Genomic DNA, 20288 nt, shown 5'->3' with positions numbered 1-20288 from the left:
CCATATTATCAAAGCTTGGGGTAGTCACCAAAAGGTTCGCCACCTTCAATTTCAATTTGAACAAACTTTACTTAAAGCAGTCCCCCCAATGAGCCTCGTGGTGTAAAAGCTTGTGTAAAGTACACCGAAAGCTTCTCTAATCATTTGGTTAATGCAAGAAACATAAAGAAAAAATGTGAAGAGAGACGAGATGGCACCTCACGTGCGCAACACCAATTGAGCCTGCTGACTGGTACTCATCAGCTTTGCCCACTCTTCTCATCATTGGTAGCCATCACGCTCCAAAATAAAAATAAATATAAACACTTTAAACCCAAAAGAAACTGTTGCAGGTAAGTGGTGCGACTAAGTAGTGCAAATTAAAAAATGGAAAAAATGCACCCTCTATAGGTTCCAACTTTATTCTTCCTTAGAAGTGCACCCAATCCAAAGCTTAAAACAGGTAGCTATTCATGCATACCATTATCATGTGCCAACATGTTTCATCGCCATGAGTATTTGTGGCGATTTCATCAGGGCAACAATAGTCGCTAGGCACACGTCAAGGACACTTCTTAGAGTTTCATCAGGGGACTGCCAAAGTAAAAGACAAAGACACACAACTTAACCATTACACCAAATCGTTCTATATGGAGAAAGAAATATCTCTCGTTTATTTACATTAGTTACCCTTATGGAGCCTAGGTCTCTCGTACCGGCTCATACATGGGGGTCACCCAAAGGCTCCTTATGCGAGTCCTCGTGATGATTGAACATTCAGCCGTAATGCCAATCTAAGGGTAATGTGAATTCGATACATTAAAACCTTAAAGCAAAATCAATCACCTGGCGCAATTTCTCAAAGTGGGTCGTCGGATTTCTCAATGCGAGTGGTCGCGGCAGGTCACAACCACTCACGTTGAGAAACCTTCCTTCGCATTAACAAAGCTGCAGCTCGAGTGGAAACAGCTGCACCCACTTGCGCTGCACATGGTGCCATTTGCGATTATTTTTACAGGGCGGGACAAACACCAGGAGATCAAAATCACCACGACCGGCATGACCCTTATGCACTCCGTTGCTCGCGGAACTCCGCGTAGACCACCAGAGTTTTTTTGTCACTTCGCGGAGTTCTTCATTGAGGAACTCCGCATAGGCTTAATATTATCATGAAAATATAGATATCAGTCATATGTTAAGAAACAAGGGTGAGTAGAAACCTTTTGGGTGGAGTAAAATTTAAGACATTAATATTGTGACTTTTTTGGCAATTAGTTGATTTTTGCAAGCACTAACACTTCTCTTTGTAAAGTAAAGACCTTGAGAGTTTTGATACTCAAATTGTGGATTCTGTTGCAATTAAAAAAAAATCCAGGCCTAAAATTTCTTTGGAAGTTGCATGAGGGCAGCCTAAGTTATCCTGCAAGAGTTTCTTGATGAATCCTATTGCAACTACAATATGTGCTCTCTCATGTAAAGGCAGGTTGTTAGAAGCTTTTCTGCAACTCCAGATATGCCTTAATTTTCACCTCGTGTGGATGCATTTCTCATGTTTAGTGAGATCTCCTTCCTGAGTTAAACGTTTCTGGCTTTCCCCTCCTGTATAAGGCTTTAGTCCAGTGTGAATTCTCTCATGTGAAATTACATTGTATTCAAGACTAAACCTTATCTGACATTCAAAACACACATAAGGCTTATTTCCCCCGTGTGTGTGTTCGCTCATGTCAAGTGAGAAATAATTTGTAACCAAAACTTTGCTTGCATTTCGAGCACTCATAAGGTTTTTCCCCAGAGTGGGATCTCTCATGAAGCATAACACTGTCTTTCAGATTCAAGCTTTTATGGCATCAGGATTTTCTCCAGTGTGGAGTTTCTCATGGTGAGATAGCGTTTTTCTCAGCAGCTTTTCTGGCATTCAGAGCACTCATAAGGTTTTTCATCAGTATGGAGTCGCTTATGGTTAGTGAGGCGGGGCCTATCAAATTAGAATTTCTGGCATTCATAACATTGGTAATGTTTTTTCCCCTGTGTGCGTTTGCTCATGTAGAGTGAGATTGAGTTTAAAATTGATGCTTTTCTGGCATTCGGAGCACTGAATTATTTTGATGGCATGTTTCCTTATGGAGCTTGTAACCAACTCTACTGCTGAATCTTTTCTGACATTCAGAGCACTGATATTTTTTTTCTCCAGTGTGGATTATCACATGTTGAGCGAGATGAGATTTTTGGCTGAAACATTTTTGGCATTCGGAGCACTGATAAGGTTTTTCCCCAGTGTGGATTCTTATATGATGAGTGAGATTGTGTTTTCCAATGAAACATTTGTGGCATTCAGAGCACTGATAAGGTTTTTCCCCAGTGTGGGTTCTTATATGCTGAGTGAGACTGCTTTTTTCACTGAAACATTTCTGGCATTCAGAGCACTGATAAGGTTTTTCCCCAGTGTGGGTTCTTAAATGATGAGTGAGACTGTTTTTTCCAATGAAACATTTGTGGCATTCAGAGCACTGATAAGGTTGTTCCCCAGTGTGGGTTTTTATATGCTGAGTGAGACTGATATTTTGACTGAAACATTTTTGGCATTCAGAGCACTGATAAGGTTTTTCCCCAGTGTGGATTCTTATATGATGAATGAGACCGATATTTTGACTGAAACATTTTTGGCATTCAGAGCACTGATAAGGTTTTTCCCCAGTGTGGGTTCTTAAATGCTGAATGAGACTGCTTTTTTCACTGAAACATTTGTCGCATTCAGAGCACGGATATCGTTTTACCCAAGTGTGGGTCCTTGTATGTTTAGTGAGTCTCATTTTGTCACTGAAACATCTCTGGCATTCAGAGCACTGATAAGGTTTTTCCCCAGTGTGGGATCTCACATGTGCAGTTAGAAGTGATTTAAGTTTGAAATCTTTTAGGCATTCAGAGCACTGATAAGGTTTTTCCCCAGTGTGGTTTATTGTATGTTGAGAAAGACTTCTTTTGTCTCGGAAATATTTCTGGCATTCAGAGCACTGATAAGGTTTTTCCCCAGTGTGGGATTGTATATGCAGCGTGAGATGCCTTTTTTCACTGAAACATTTCTGGCATTCAGAGCACTGATAAGGTTTTTCCCCAGTATGGAATCTCACATGTGCAGTTAGACGTGATTTACGTTGGAAATGTTTTGGGCATTCAGAGCACTGATAATGGGTTTCCCCAGAGTGGATTCTTGTATGTTCAGTGAGTGTGCTTTTGCAACTGAAACATTTCTGGCATTCAGAGCACTGAAAAGGTTTATCCCCAGTGTGGGTTCTTCTATGCTGATTGAGACTGTATTTGTCAAAGAAACATTTCTGGCAATCCGTGCACTGATAAGGTTTATCCCCAGTGTGGGTTCTTCTATGCTTAGTGAGACTGTTTTTGTAACTGAAACATTTCTGGCATTCAGAGCACTGATAAGGGTTTTCCCCAGAATGGATTCTCATATGTACAGTGAGATGAGATTTAATGCCGAATTTTTGTGGGCATTCAGAGCACTGGAAAGGTTTTTCCAAAGAGTGGGTTAATGCATGTCGATATAGGCTCGGTTTGACACTAAAACTTTTCTGGCATTCAGAGCACTGATAAGGTTTTTCCCCAGTGTGGATTCTCATATGCTCAGTGAGATAAGATTTACGGCGGAAACTTTTTTGGCATACTAAGCACTGGGAGTGGTTTTTCCCAGTGTGCATTCTGTCAAATTCTGTGAGATAAGATTTATGGCTTTATCTTTTTTGGCACAGGTAACTTTTTTCCCCAACTTCGGTTATTTTGCCTCGATTGGGGCGGGTTTGAACACTGAATATGTTCTCACAGTCCGTGTTTTTATAAGGTGTATTCCTAGAGTTAATATCTCTGTTTAGTTTTCTCTTGCTTATATGCCACGGTAAGAGTGAACCTGATTTTAGAGTCAGGCTTGTTTAGATAATGTTCAGCATTTATCTCTAAAAGAAATTGTGTGTAATCTTCTTAACACTTGAATTGAACAAAATATGTCTAGAAGCAGCCCTGTAACACCTATCGAAATGTTTCAACCAGATAATAGTCTTTAGGTAATAGCCTCTCCGGCAGCAACTTATTTTGTGACTGAAGTTTTTCTCAAATCTATTTGTATAGGTTCTTAGCAATGCAGTGATAAGGTGTTAGTCTGATATTTAATGATTAAACTGATAAGTACCTTTTTGCACTGACGTAATGGCAGTAACTGAGGACATTAGAACGTGCAGAGTACTATTGTGGATCATCAGTCACAGAAACATCTGTTCCTTTTACCCTTTCTATGTTTGGTGTAAGGTTAAGGTTTGTAGTTCTGAGGATGAGGGTTTATGTACATTAGCTATAGCGCAATGGTGCTCCTTTAATCCGTTTTTATATTGAACAGTTTTACATATCACTCCTGCACAACAGATAATGTTGAGGCGATTTGCATAGAATTACAGAACAGTACACAATAAAAAGGAAACGATCTGAGATATCATGAACACAATAAAGTGGTGAATTTTCGAGGTTTTCGCAAGAGTGAGCAGAGTGGGTCGTGCTGTTCTATCCAGAGGCAGATAGTCTCAAACTTGCGTAACTGGTTAAAAAAAGGGTTGTTGAACAAGGGTGATTTTCCAATCTTTTGGTTGTTAACGTGTCAGCTTCGGAGTCTTCTTTCAGCGTCTTTTCTTTGATGGTTTGCAGAAGAAACCTTTTGCTATATCTTTCTTTTATGCAGTGTGTGCTTCCTCTCTGGAATTACATGATGCTTTAGATGAACGTTATTCTGTCATGCTGAGGCAATTTGTCTTTCTGATAATATTTCAGATGAGGATACTGTGATTGCTCTTTCTGGCATTATTTTCTGATGCTGTGTGCACAGATATGGCTTTGCTCTGGGCTAATGAAATGCAAAATTAGAGACTTCACTTACAGGTATAGTACTTTCCTCGCCACACCTAGATTTTTGGAAATTGTTTAAACGTAGAATGCTGGATGTCCTTCAGTTTTTCAAAATAATCCTTATGGCACCGACATTCAGTTGCCTAGTGCTAAATCTTGCTTTCTTCGGCCGTAATTTCAATCACCTATAGTATTAAAATTAAATAGTTAATACATGTAAATTTTCCAAAATATAATTTACAAGCCAAATCAATGCAGAATTTTGAAAATGTTGAGCTGTTCTTCAGACAGGGCAAAGTGTAGAGTGGTAGCATGAGAGTACTTGGATGTAGGAGTGAGGATTTGTAGAATTTTCAACATTTTATGAAGCTCACAAAGGATACATGTACCCTATGGAGTTGCAACATAGAATCCCAAAGGCAGAAATTAAAGTCATATGGACTGGCACCAAACAGATATTAAAAAAAAATATACTATTAGTATTTTTTATTATAGTATTATGAGGTCAGGAAAGGAGCGGCCACCTTTCCCTCCTATCAAAAGGAAAAGAAAAATACAACAAACACTAATATTGGATACGTTTAAAATAAAACAGGCAGGTGACATACAGTCCTTTAAATCATCTAAGGTCCATACATTTGGGAAACTGGGAAAGTCGCCGTCTAAGTTTGATTTTATGAAAGATCCAACTGGTGCTATGCTAACATTGCTAACTAACCCATATGATCTTCAACTCTAATTAAACCACTGAGTAGAACAAATATTATTTCCCCTAAGCAAGGAATAAGTGAACAAGGCCATCCTGAGTCTGAAGCTGAAGTCGAACGAATGTCAAATTCAACTAAGGATCAAGTCAACCATTGGGGTCAAATAACGGACCTAGAGATGTTAACTATTCCACTTAGTGGTTGTTCACAACAAGAGGACCCAAAATGCACAAATCTAACAATGGGAGATACTCAGCAACTACTACCAACTAGGCAACCAATGCCAATAGAAGTGCAAGTAAAAATCAGAAAAGCTAACGGTATAGGGGAACCATCTAATTTGGGCCAAATAAATCAACCAGAGCAAGAAGCTCCAAATGAACTAAATGGTGGGGTGAAAATTATAAGGGAAGCCAATACCCCACTGACATCGGATCTTAATCTGTCTAAAATAAATTCCGTTCAAAAACTGGACCAGCCGAAAAGTAATCAAAATAATGGATCTCAAATTAATAGGGACAAATACAACAGCAACCCAGAAACTCTGCTGCGTTGGAGTACTCCGTATCAAAAAGACGTTTTGAATATTAATCCACAATTCATTAATTCTTGTGACGAGGGACATGATTTTCAAGTACCATAAAAAGAGGAGTATAAGGACCTATCATTCATAAATGGGCAACACCATAGACCAGGTACCAGGAAGTGGGAATGCCGGAGCAATTTGGGATTTATTCTTCAAAACCTCGCAATTAACTCTGGAAGCTTTAACATATCAGTCCAACAAAATGGAGGTCCAAATAGATCTCTTGAGTGCTATGGCATCCTCTGTTGCCGGAATTGAGCAGATAAAAAAGGCTAAATAATCTAATAGTAAGGGCACAATCTCAGCCAATATCTACGTATGCAGAGTGTAGTTGTGCCCCAGCCCCACTAATTAACAAACTGGCTCCCATTCCGGATATTTTAAAAACAATAATTGACAATGTAAAAGGGAATTTTCCTAATGTGGGAATTCAACCCATCAAGACCGACTGCCCCTCTAAAGATACAATAAAATGTAAAAACAATACTGTTGTTGTTGTTAAAGAAAAAATAGATGATAAAACAAAAGAACAAGAAGTGATAAACCTATGCTCGACACAATCAACAATGACAGACTCAGCTCTGGAAGTTCATCTATCAAAAAGACAGAGGAAACAACAAAGGAAAGCAAGAAATAGAGCTTCTAAAAGTATAAAATGTACAAATGCATCAGATATAGTGAGATTGAACACTGGAAACAACCATGACCAAGTATCATATTGTGAAGGTGAGGGTAAACAAATGTCTCCAACAAAACCCTTTACCCTCTATTTAACAAGGATCTATCGGAGGTACAAGTACTTTTGAAAAATAAATGCTTAAACAAGCAAGCTGATAGTATAAAAATGATAGAGAATGGGAAAATTCAGTCCTTAGAAATAATGCAAGTGGAGGAAAGTAATAAACAGACGGAAAATAAGCCATCACAATTGGAAACAAATAGAGCAAAGAGTGAGAGTATCAGATGGGATGAAACAAATAGAGATTTGTTAAAAACCTGTTAGTAATCATAATGGAAGGTTAATTAAGCATGCTCAAGGTGAAATTAGCCTGCAACAAATTAAATTAAATAACCCAGATCAAAAAGGAGTGGTGCAGATAATTTTTACGCCGGAATATAAATCTAGGGGTAATAATGATATCTTGAATCGCGGGAACATATTAAAATTGTGTAATGCAGTACCCTCATTAAAGAAAATTAAATGTACCGACATAGAATCAATTGAATTCCTCACAATCAAGAATAATAATCGAGAATCGACATTAGTAACTTGGACATCATCTACTCCCTGCAACCTTCCTATCCTAGCCCTTTTGTTTCATCAAAATTACAAAATCATAACCAAATGAGAACAGGGAATAATAAGAAATACTCAATATTAAAAAACCCCATAGGTATGACCAACAGGCATCTTTTAAAATCATTAGAGGAAATAAAAGGAGACCTATTATTTGACACTGTCAAATTAGGTTGGCTAACAGCAGCCCTCCATAATGTCAGGCGGGATTGACATCTACAATCTGATGTTGTTTTAAGGGGGCCAACAATTATGAATGAAAGAGTCAGATTATGTTCGAGGAATATAAATGGGGTTCAAGCAAAGATTCAGAATAACCAACTAGCTACTTTGTGCTGTTTTCAAATCATTTGTTTACAAGAGACTTGGGCTTTAGTTCCTTTTAGAGTGGAAGGGTATAAGGGCTATGTCATGCCCCGGAGCCCCGGAGCCCTGCCTGATGATTGCATGAGTGTATAAAAGGAGCGTAAACGCTCCCAAACGCGCTTAGCGTTCTAGTTCTTGGCCCCATTTCCGTCCGCATGATCGCGCCTGACTTCCGGTTTTTCTTGCTTCCTGTTTCCTCAGTGTGTTCGCTTCGCCGGCGTTCTCTTCGCCGGAGGGCGAATCAGTTTCCTTAGAGTTGTTAAACTCTGGTAACGTGTGCCTCCGTTTGTTTCCCTGTTTTCCCCGGGTGTGCCCTCAGTTCCTCTAGAGTCTGATAGAGTCGGAGGGCTGCCGGGGAAGGCTGTGGTATTCTCTCCGGATTCCTGACGCTCCTGCGGAACCTCCTGGTATTCATAACAGAACGCTAAGCCGACGTGCTGTGTTCCGCCCGAGCGTCATGGATCTGGGAGCGGTCTCCCTGGCGGATGTTGCAGGGATGATTGGGAATCTGCAGGCTAAGACACAGGCTTTGGCTAATAGAGTAGACGCACTCCAGAGACAGCAAGGGGTAGCGGCAGTGGGAGGTAGTTCAGATGTTCCCACTCCTGTGATACACGTTACCACCCCACCCTCTATTCCTCTAGCCCCACCAGAGAGGTTCTCAGGGGAAGCTGCTAGGTGTGCGGCGTTTCTGATGGATACATCTGCCAGTGGATTCCTCACCTTGTGAATATCCCCTGCGCCAGCAACATTCGGAAACTTTTGTAGCAGTCCACGCCGATGGGGTCGAAGACGACGTCACAGAGACACGGCTCCGCTCGCGACTCCGCTGACGTCACCGGCTCCATAAGAAGACCTCGTCGGCGTGATGACGACGCCAACGGATTTCGGGAATCGTTACTAGTAGCTTCACTTGTTACTTTGTGTATTTTCTGAATTTCTCTGTTCTTTGAAAAATGTCGACGAGAAAGTCTGGTTTCAAGCCTTGTCGTGAATGTGGCAAGCACATGTCTATCACCGACCCGCACGACGATTGTGTTTGGTGTTTTTCTTCAGACCACGATGTGGAAGGCTGCTCGAGTTGTCGTAAAATGAGCTCGAAGGCGCTTAAAGAAAGAGGCGAAGCTCTTCATCGCCAGAATGAAGAAGAAGGAAAAAAGAGGAAGAAGGAGGTCTGGATCCAGGTCGAGGTCGAGGTCGGCGTCCAAGTCGACTTCGGGGCATGCTTCAAAGAGTAAGAAGCATAAGAAGAAGAGGAGGTATTCTTCGCATCATCATTCCGATAAAGGTTCAGCTCCGAAGTCGAAGTCGCCTGCTCGACGTCGGAGAGAGTCCGTGTCTCCTTCTCCGGTCCCGGCTTCACCTCCAGCTCCTTCTTCTCCAGTGGCTTCGCCGGCTCCGGCTGAATCTCCGGTGCCGTTGTCATCTCTGACGCCGGTTCCATCTCCGGCTCCAGCAAGTCCTCCGGCTCCGTCTCCGGTCCCGGATGATGATCGTCAGGCTCCGGGTGAGACTGTGACGCCGCTTGTTCCACCGTCGGCGCCGGCAGGCCCGAGTCCGGTGTTACCTGACCAGTATCCTGCTTTTCCTGGTCCAGGTCAGGACCCTACGCATTATCTGAATGCAATGTACGGGGTGTTTTCAAGGGCCATGTATACCCCTGGTGCACCTATAGGTCCGATGGGTCCAATGGCTTTCAATTTGGGAGTGCCGCAGGTCTACCCTCAAGCTCCATTCTTTCCAGCGACGCCGAGGACATCGACGCCGCTTCCCTCTTCACCGGCGCCGACTCGACTTCGTTAGACGCCGGCTGCTCCGCGTTCGACGCCGCTGCCGGCGCCGTCGGATTTGATCACGGCGCCGCCGACGCCGCAGGTTCGAATTCGTTCAAGAAGGGAAGCACAGAGAGTGGTGGATGAAAGACGCTTTCTGTTTTCTGTTGGAAGAGGCTGAAGAGGGAGAGTTGGTTGAATCTGACGATGTGTTTGATGAATTAAAGGAGGCGAGTGGACTGGAATTGTCTCCAGAGTGGGAGATCACTCCACCATCGGATGAGCCCTCTAAAGAAGCCGCACCGTATCATGCGGTGATTAGAAAAGCTGCGGAATTGTTGGATCTCCAATTACCAACAACGGAATTTAAATCTAACATTCTTACTGAGGTGTTGCATTCACCTACTGCGGTCTCAGAGCCTTTGTTACCTTTTAACAAAGCTATTATGGAACCTGTGCTAGAGGTATGGCGCAAACCTTTTTCAGCTCCTGCAGTCTCCAGGGCAGTCGCAAGGAGATAAAAATTCAGGATCCCCTGGAGCCACTCTATAACTTCGCACCCTTCGCCTGAAAGCTTGGTAGTTCAGGCGGCTTGTTCGGGCGATCAAAAGGGGCTTTTCCTCAGGTTCCAGGAGACAGGGAGGCCAAGAATGTGGACCAATCGGCCAAAAAGGTCTTTTCATCGGCCAGTATGGCTCTAAAGTCATCAAATGCAACGTGTTTGTTGGGGCGCTATATACATGCGCTTATGGACTCGGCAAAGAAGTTGGCACCAAAGCTGTCAGAAGAGGATAGGGCCGGCTTCAATGAAGTATTGTCTGATGCCCAGGCGGCTGCTCGCCAAGTTATCCAAAGTGGTCTGGACACAGCAGACTCAGTTGCCAGAGTCATGGGGTCTTCGGTCTTCTGATGTGCAGTCGACTTTATTAGACTTGCCTTTTGATGGATCTGGTTTGTTCGGGAAGAAGGCAGATGCTGCTCTCGAACGCTTTAAAGGAAAGTAAGGCTACGGCTAGGTCGTTGGGCCTTCAATCTCAGCCGAGAGGAACTTTCAAAAGGTATAGAGGCTTTGGAAGGGCGACTTTTCGCACTTATAGGCCGACCCAGCAGCAACAGCAAGGCTCTTCGTCCAAGGGTTACAGAGGAAGGATCAGGGGTCGCTCACGTGGCCGTCAACTCTCCTCCTCCTCTTCCTCAGCCCCTCCCACCACCGCAAAGCAGCCCTAGATCCGACATTCCGGATCATGTTGGTCCTGTGGGGGGCCGGCTTACCCATTTTCTACAAGATTGGGAGTCTGTAACTACAGATCTCTGGGTTTTAGATCTTGTAGAAAATGGGTACGCCCTTCCCTTTCGGGAATTCCCTCCAAATTACCCTCCTTGCCAAGGAACTTTCTCGGAGGACCACCGTCTTCTCCTCCAGGTGGAAGTCCTAAAGCTGTTTCAAAAAGGTGCGATAGAGGTGGTTCCAGAGCAGGAGAGGGGTCAGGGATGCTACTCCCGGTATTTTCTGATTCCGAAAAAGGACGGCAGATTGCGTCCGATATTGGACCTCAGAATCCTGAACTTCTACCTGAAACAGGAGAAGTTCAAGATGCTCACTCTTGCGCAGGTTCTTCAGGCGCTGAATCAGGAAGATTGGATGGTGTCTCTCGACTTGCAGGATGCATAGTTCCACATCCCCATCCTGAAGTCGCACAGGAAGTACCTCCGGTTTACGGTAGGGTCGCAACATTATCAGTTTGCGGTCCTCCCGTTTGGTCTTACTTCGGCACCTCGAGTCTTTACAAAGGTGATGGCGGTGGTAGCAGCCCATCTCAGAAGGTCGGGGATTTCAGTTTTCCCTTATTTAGACGACTGGCTGATCAAGGCGGAGTCGTCGGAGAAGGTGCTGCGTCATCTGCAGGATACAACTCAGCTGTTGTTCAGATTTCTCGATAAACGTGCCCGGTTCCCTCTCAGCGCAACCGGTTCATAGGTGCGGTACTGGACACTACTGTGTGTCGAGCATTCCCTCCTCCTCAAAGGATTCTCGACATACAGGAAATGATTCCTTTGTTTTACAACGGAGCGGTTGTTCCAGTTCTGAAGGTCCTTCGCCTGCTCGGTCTGTTCGCTTCCTGCATTCTGTTGGTCAACCATGCACGCTGGCACATGAGGGCGCTCCAGTGGTGCCTCCGCAAGCAGTGGTATCAGCACAAGGTAGATCTCAGGGAGTCTGTCAGGATCTCCAGAGAAGCTGCAGCGGATCTATCTTGGTGGAGCATGGAGGGCAATCTGTCTCAAGGGAAGCCCTTTCATCTTCCTCCATCGGTGGCCACAGTGATAACGGATGCATCCACTTTAGGGTGGGGTGCTCATCTGGGGGATCTGGAGATCAAGGGTCTTTGGTCTCCAGAGGAAAGGTTGCTTCACATCAACCTTCTGGAGTTACGGGCGATAAGTTTGGCGCTCAAGGCCTTCCTCCCTTCCCGGTCTGTCTGTTCAAGCCCTGACGGACAACACAACCGCGATGTGGTATATCAACAAACAGGGAGGAGTGGGGTCTCTTTGTCTCTGCAGAGAGGCCCTGCGTCTGTGGTCCTGGGCTCAGGACCATCGGACTTGTCTGATGGCAAATCATCTGGCCGGGGTGCTGAACGTGCGTGCGGACAGTCTCAGTCGGCAGTTCTCCGCCGATCACGAGTGGAGGCTCCATCCGGAGGTGGTTCGTTATGTCTTTCGGACGTGGGGAACCCCTCGGGTGATCTGTTCGCCACCCGCGAGAACGCGCACTGTCCGTCGTTCTGCAGTCTCCAGTATCCGATGCAGGGAGCGTTGGGGGACGCGTTTCAGTTGAGTTGGGGCTCACGACTCCTTTACGCGTTTCCTCCCATACCCTTGATTCCTCGGGTTCTGAGGAAGATTCGCCAAGACCGGGCCCAAGTTATATTGGTCGCCCCGGATTGGCCAAGAAGGGTATGGTACACGGATCTTCTCCACCTCTCCTCGTGCCCTTCGCTCCGTCTCCCTCTGAGGGCAGACCTCCTCTCGCAGTCGGAGGGGCAGGTTCTACACCCCCCATCTCCAGAGCTTACACCTTCATGCCTGGAGATTGAACGGGGCAACCTGAATTCTTTCTCTCTCCCGCCGGATGTGGTGGATGTTATTTTATCGGCCAGGCGACACTCCACCAAATCTATTTATTCATATAGGTGGTCTAAATTTGTTCTCTGGTGTGGAGAGAGGTCCATTGATCCCTTGAAGGCTCGTCTGTCTAACATTCTACAGTTTGCCCTTTCTCTTGCTCAGCAAGTCTTTGCTGTGGCTACTGTGAAAGGATATTTGTCGGCTCTGTCGGCTTTCCTTTGTTTGCCGGATCAGCCGTCGCTGTTCAAGTCGCCTATTGTTCTGCGTTTTATAGAGGGCCTTACAAACAAGTTTCCTCCTACTCCCTTTATTGTGCCTTAATGGGACTTAAACCTTGTTTTAACCTATCTTATGGGTTCTCCTTTCGAGCCCTTGCACAAGTGTCCCTTGAGGCTGTTGTCTTTTAAGACTGTATTCCTCGTTGCAATCACCTCGGCAAGGAGGGTAAGTGAGCTTCAAGCTCTAAGTTCAAAACCCCCATTCTTGACCATTCATGCTGAACGAATGGTACTCAGGACCAGGGCTGCGTTTTTGCCTAAGGTGGTAACTCCCTTCCATCTGGGGCAGTCCATTACCCTTCCTTCCTTTTATCCTCCCCCTCACCCTTCCAAGGAGGACGAGCGGCTTCACCGCTTGGACCCTAAGAGGGCGGTGAGCTTCTACCTGGACAGGACAAAGGACTACAGGATTGATGACCAGCTCTTTGTGGGCTTTGCTGGCTGCAGGAAGGGTCGTGCGGTGCACAAGCGCACCCTTTCCAGATGGATTGTACTATGCATCAAGATCTGCTACTCCCTAGCTGGTAAGGAGCCTCCGGAGGGTTTGAGGGCTCATTCTACCAGGGCAAAGTCTTCTACATCTGCCTTATCTAGGGGTGTTCCTGTGGAGGACATTTGTAGGGCAGCAACTTGGGCTTCCCTCCACACCTTCGCAAAACATTATTGCTTAGACACCGAGGTGAGGAGGGACGGACACTTTGCTCGTTCCGTCCTTCAGGATTTTCTGGTATAGAAGGGTGGACACCCTCCTCCGGGAGTGGGGACTGCTGTGGAATCTATTCCCAAGGTGAGGAATCCACTGGCAGATGTATCTATCAGAAGAACAAGTTACTTACCTTCGGTAATGCTTTTTCTGGTGGATACAGTCTCTGCCTGTGGATTCCTCACTGACCCACCCGCCTCCCTGTTGTCCATCCTTCTATACCGGTATTTCTATGCCTGCAATTCTTTTGATGGGTTTCAAATGTGTTTATCACGGTCAAAGGCATTATGTTATTTCTTGTGCTTTGTTATCTATTTATTTTCCACACTGGGTGTGTTGATGTGCATATTGTGTACTGTGTATACTGTGTATATATATTGCTGTCAGTCCGTCCGTGTGCCTCGAAGGCACGGAAAAAAGGGGCGGAACTGACGTCATCACGCCGACGAGGTCTTCTTATGGAGCCGGTGACGTCAGCGGAGTCGCGAGCGGAGCCGTGTCTCTGTGACGTCGTCTTCGACCCCATCGGCGTGGACTGCTACAAAAGTTTCCGAATGTTGCTGGCGCAGGGGATATTCACAAGGTGAGGAATCCACAGGCAGATACTGTATCCACCAGAAAAAGTGTTACCGAAGGTAAGTAACTTGCCAGTTGCATTTTTCGTGTAAAGCCACTTGTTTTCTGTCTGACCAGTCTAGGGTGGCCTTTATGATTTCGTATCTCAGTGGGTCGGCCGCAGATTGGGCTATACCCTTAGTAGATCGCGACGATCCCCTGTTATACAGTTATATTGCTTTCAAGCGTGAATTTCGAAAGTTATTCGACAGACATACATACACGCATTCAGCAGATACAGAGTTGTTAGCGCTGAAGCAGGGTAACCGTGACTTGGTGGATTATATCACCTCCTTCCGCAGGCTAGTGGTAGAGGCAAATTGGCCTGAAGAGAAGCGTAGTACCCTTTTTTATAGGGGACTGCGGGATGAATTGAAAGACGCCCTCTCCCAAATAGTGGACCTACCAGAGTCTTGGACTGAACTGATTGACCTAGTGGTTAAGATAGAACATAGGTTAAAGGAGAGGAGACAAGAGAAGGGAAAATTTTAACCCCTGTATATATCCACCAGAGATAAAAAGACAGAGTCCCCTAAGAGCAGTGAGGAAGGTGAGCCTATGCAGATCGGAGTGGTGAGGGGTCCCTTATCACCCGAAGAACGGCAAAGAAGGCGAGCTAATAGACTATGTCTTTATTGTGGTAAGGCCGGACATTTCCTGCGCCTCTGTCCGATTAAGCCAACTCCGACCATGAAGTCGGGAAACTAGAAAGCCCGGGGTCCTGTGAGACAAGAATCCCGGGTAGCTCTGGATGCACCGTCTCCACCTCTGAGATCGACATCACACCCACCTCTCATTTGTATGTATCCGCATATCTATCCTTCCAACAACAGGGTATTCACGTAGCAGTTATGATTGATTCTGGGGCTTCCGGGAATTACATGGATTCAGATTGGGCTAGAGAGAACTTCATACCTACCATACGAAAACCCATTAGGAGCAAAGTCACCACTATAGACGGTAGTCCCCTTGTTTCAGGGCCCATAACACATAGTACGGTTATGCTTCATATGAGTATAGATCCAGATCATCACGAAGAAATCGCTTTTGACTTAATCCGGTCCCCACAAATTCCTGTGCTTTTGGGTATCCCATGGTTGAAGGTTCATAATCCGGTCATAGATTGGATGAATTCTACTCTGACATTTCGGGATACTATTGGTCAGAAATCTTTGATTGCAAGTGCACAGGTAAATCATGACTTAGAGCAAGAGGAGCCTCCAACAGAGCTACCCTCCTGCTATCAAGATTTGAAGACAGTTTTTGATCCCAAAGAAGCTGAGGTTCTTCCCCCGCATAGGGTGTATGACTGCCGTATAGATTTAGAGACAGGAGCCAGAATCCCCTGTAGCCGGGTCTATGCGTCGACCGAAAAGGAGAATTTGTACTTGAGGGAGTACCTGGACATGATGTTGGACAAAGGTTTCATCCGTCCTTCACGCTCTCCTGCCTCTTCTGCGTTGTTTTTCATACCCAAGCGTGAAGGGGGTCTTCGCTGTTGCATAGACTACCGAAAACTCAACCTTGTTACCATTAAGAACCGGTACCCTTTACCCCTCATCGCCTCCCTCCTTGACAGAGTACGCGGCGCCCAGTACTTTACTAAGCTGGACTTGCGGGGCGCTTACCACCTGGTGCGTGTCAGGGAGGGAGACGAATGGAAAACAGCTTTTTGTACCAAGTATGGGTTTGTTCGAGTACCTTGTAATGCCCTTTGGGCTTTGTAATGCTCCTGCGGCGTTCCAATTTTTCATCAACGAGGTGCTCAGAGATATGCTGGATGAGTTTGTGATCGCCTATATTGACGATCTTCTAATCTTCTCCCCTTCCATGGCTGATCACTCCCGCCATGTCCGTAGAGTGTTGGAACGCCTCCGTGATAATCACTTATATTGTAAACTGGAAAAGTGTACCTTTCGTTCCCAGGAAGTTCCCTTTTTAGGGTTTGTAGTGTCTCCCTGGGGTCTCGCTATGGACCCCATCAAGATCTCCGCAGTTCTTTCCTGGACGGCTCCTGTGACTGTAAAAGGCTTGCAGAGTTTTTTGGGTATTTGCCAATTTTTATAGGCGTTTTATACGCGGCTTTTCGGAATTGGCCAGTCCCCTCACCGCACTTCTGAAAAAGGGTGTTCCATATGTATGGTCTAAAGAGGCCGATGACTCCTTTGATCACATGAAACTGGCCTTCACGCAGGCCCCTGTCTTGCGTCATCCGGATCCCGCCTTGCCCTTTGTGGTGGAGGTGGACGCCTCTCAAGTGGCAGTGGGAGGTGTCTTGAGTCAAGTGGATCCCAGCACAGGTCACTGCCACCCGGTGGCCTATTATTCACATAAGTTCACACCTGCGGAATACAACTATGCGGTAGGGGACAAGGAGTTACTTGCAGTCAAAAAGGCCTTTGAAGAATGGAGGCAATATCTATTGGGAGCTCGTTATCCTGCTGTAGTTTACACCGACCATCGTAATCTCCAATACTTGAAGTCGGCCAAAGCTTTGTCTATGAGTCAACTGCGGTGGTCTCAATTCTTCAGTGAGTATGAGTTCACTATACAATACAGGCCTGGACGACGAAATGGCAAGGCTGATGCCTTATCCCGACTGGGTTTCTTACAACCGGACGAGCCTTCTGAGTCGCCCAATATAATCGCTAGAGAAGTCATCATAGGAGGAGTGCTCTCTGAAACAGGATTTCAGAATCTAATCAGACAGAGTCAGTCCTCGGTGAACATGAAGGAAATAGTAGGCTTGCAAGAATCAACGATTGAGAATGGATATGTTTGCGTTCAAGGCGGAGTGGTGTTACCAACCCTGGAATTACAAGACCAGGTTTTGAAGTGGTATCATGCACATCCCATGGCAGGCCATCCAGGGATCAAGAAGACTGCCAAGGCAATTCGGGAACGCTTTTGGTGGCCCAAAATGCTGGAAGATATAGAAACATATGTGAAAACCTGTCATGTATGCGCCCAAGCTAAGACATCCCGACAAAATCCGGTGGGTCTGCTTTTGCCGCTGCCCACTCCTCCTGGTCCCTGGCACACGGTGTCACTTGATTTTATTGTGGACTTACCGATCACTGTGAAAAGGAACAATACCTTGTTAGTGGTTGTAGATCTTTTTACAACAGCTCACTTTGTCCCATTGGGGGGGTTACCTACGGCTGCTGAGATGGCTTCAGTGTATCTACGGCAAGTAGTTTGCCTCCATGGTTTCCCATCTGTCTTGATTTCGGACAGAGGGACCCAATTTGTGTCTCGATTCTGGAGAAATCTATGTGCCTTGCTACAGATAGACGTTCGGTTGTCTTCAAGTCACCATCCGCAGTCAGATGGTCAGACTGAGCGAGTCAACCAATGTTTTGAACAGTACATTCGAACTCAGGTCCTCCATTCCCCTACTGATTGGGATGAGTGGGTATGGATAGCAGAAATAGCATACAACAACAGTCCACATTCTTCTATCTCTCACACGCCTTTCTTCTGCGCTTCGGGCTTTCACCCCAAGCTCTTACCATCAGGAGTTCCCCTTACCAGTCCTACTCCGGCAGCTACAGATTTGGTTCAGCAATTACAGAACATACACAGAGAGGCTGGCGAGAACTTAGAACAGGCTAAAGTGAGGTATAAGGAGGGGGCGGACCTGCACAGAAGCTTAGAACCTATTTATACACCGGGGGATAAGGTGTGGCTTTCCACCAAATATACGACGCTGAGTGGTCCTCGCAAGTTTAACCCTAAATATATGGGTCCCTACAAAGTGCTGAAGGTGATCAATCCGGTGGCTCTTAAATTAGAACTTCCTGCCACCTTTAAGATTCACCCCGTGTTTCATGTGTCTTTGATCAAACCTGTTGTACCGGGTACCCGTTTGCCTCGCAAACCTGCTTCCATTACCGTTCAGGATTCGGAGGAATACGAGGTTGAGGCCATTATGGATTCCCGCATAGTAGGGAAATCCCTTCAGTACCTCATTCACTGGAAAGGGTATGGGGTGGAAGAACGCACGTGGGAACCAGCTGTTAATGTACACGCTCCTCGTCTGGTTCGCCAATTTCACTTGCGACACCCTGAGAAACCCAAACTTGTGGGGGACCGTTGTGGGGGGAGTATACTGTCATGCCCCGGAGCCCCGGAGCCCTGCCTGACGATTGCATGAGTGTATAAAAGGAGCGTAATCGCTCCCGAACGCGCTTAGCGTTCTAGTTCTTGGCCCCATTTCCGTCCGCATGATCGCGCATGACTTCCGGTTTTTCTTGCTTCCTGTTTCCTCAGTGCGTTCGCTTCGCCGGCGTTCTCTTCGCCGGAGGGCGAATCAGTTTCCTTAGAGATGTTAAACTCTGGTATCGTGTGCCTCCGTAGAACAGCAAGTCCCCTTTGGTGTGGATATGTCTTCCAGCTTCCTTCCCTCTCCATAGGGACGATCTCAGATCTATCGTAGTTGGAGTTGCCTTTGCAGCTCCGCCCACAGCTTCGCAGTTTCACCCGGACTCTCGGCGCCACCACCTCGCCGAACAGAGCTTAGTTTACATGCTCTGCTTCTAAAAGGAAAAGAGGCATTTACTTCTTAGCCCCGCATCCATTCCCCTTTTTTGTTTTAATTCCTTATTGTACTCTTCCCTCTCTTGTTGGTCTGACCTCGGCCCCGCCGATACTTGTGGGGGTTCCTCCAAAGTGTCGGCATATATTAGTGTTGACTGTTACTGAACCACGGTAACAGCGCTTTGCGCTGCTTTTTGTTTCTACTATTATAAAGTCCATATCTATGTGTGATAGTTAGAGAACGTTTGTGAGGGCTATATGTGGTTCATTGACCTATGTGAATTACCCCTAAATTAGGTGCAATATTCCACCTGCAGCTGATATAAACTTTATACGATTCCAGTTCCACCAATACATAGTGGGGGTAAGTGAATCTTACACATACATGGGTTAAAAGTGAGGAGAAGTAACGCCAGTCTGAATACAGGTTTCTCTGTTGTACAGGATCCTCTTTGAAGCTCTTCTACGTATTTACTGGTCACCTGGAACTGGCAGTAGGATTCTGTAGTGTTCTTACAGAATGAGCAGTAGAATGGTATGTGAGACAAGGGGTTGACATTTAATATTGGAGAAGCCTCATGATTGCAAAGCTGCATTAACCCTTCTTTCCCTGCAGTAATATCAGCCTCACCTGTACCAGACGTGGAGCCCTTGTTCTTCCTGAAGTATTCCAGCCTCCCCTTGTTTTGTTTCCCTGTTTTCCCCGGGTGTGCCCTCCGTTCCTCTAGAGTCTGATAGAGTCGGAGGGCCGCCGGGGAAGGCTGTGGTATTCTCTCCGGATTCCTGACGCTCCTGCGGAACCTCCTGGTATTCATAACAGGCTATTACTCATTAGCTAAGAGAACAAGTAACTATGGCAGACCTTGTGGGGGTTTGGCTATTTTTATATCAACTGAGCTAAAAATGGAAAGTGAAATGGACGCCCAAAGTCAAAAGGATTATCTAATTGTCAAAATACGATACAAGGAACAAAATATAATTAAACCTCTTGTAGTAATCAACGTATATATTCATCCCGATATTAAATCACAAAGAACAATGTCGACCAATTTGATAATTATGATATTGCAGCAACTGGACAATGACACCCAAACTGAGATTATTATTACCGGTGATTATAACATGAATATGCTATGGTCTTACGATAGAGATGTTGAAATACAACGGCAAAATTACTTATGGTCAATTCCAAGTTTTTCATCAACAATGGGTATGAGGGAACAAAAGAATGATAAAAAAATCGACAAGACTCCTGTAAAAGAATTAAAAACCATAGGTCTAAGAGTGCTAAATGGGCAATTTCCTCAAGATTCGCCACCAGCATGGACTTTTCAAGTAGGGGATCATAGGTCTAGAATAGATAATACCATAGCATTGTTGAATCTATTTCATAAAATTTTGTCTTATCAGATAGAGGG

The 20288-nt window shown here is 45.5% G+C and overlaps 1 pseudogene across 1 annotated transcript in view; it reads right to left on the bottom strand.

Moving 5' to 3' along the window:
• Positions 1 to 2036: 2036 nt before the first annotated feature.
• LOC146839050 (uncharacterized) overlaps positions 2037 to 20288 on the bottom strand; it is a 73350-nt pseudogene continuing 55098 nt past the window's right edge. The window contains exon 4 of the transcript XR_014960768.1: positions 2037 to 5063. The product of XR_014960768.1 is annotated as an uncharacterized LOC146839050 (transcript). The remainder of the gene's footprint in view (positions 5064 to 20288) is intronic.

Source organism: Triturus cristatus, chromosome 4_2 (genome assembly GCF_964204655.1).
Source record: "Triturus cristatus chromosome 4_2, aTriCri1.1, whole genome shotgun sequence".
NCBI lineage: Eukaryota > Metazoa > Chordata > Amphibia > Caudata > Salamandridae > Triturus > Triturus cristatus.
Note: the sequence above shows the minus strand (reverse complement) of the source record. Positions and strands in the feature narration are given on the sequence as shown.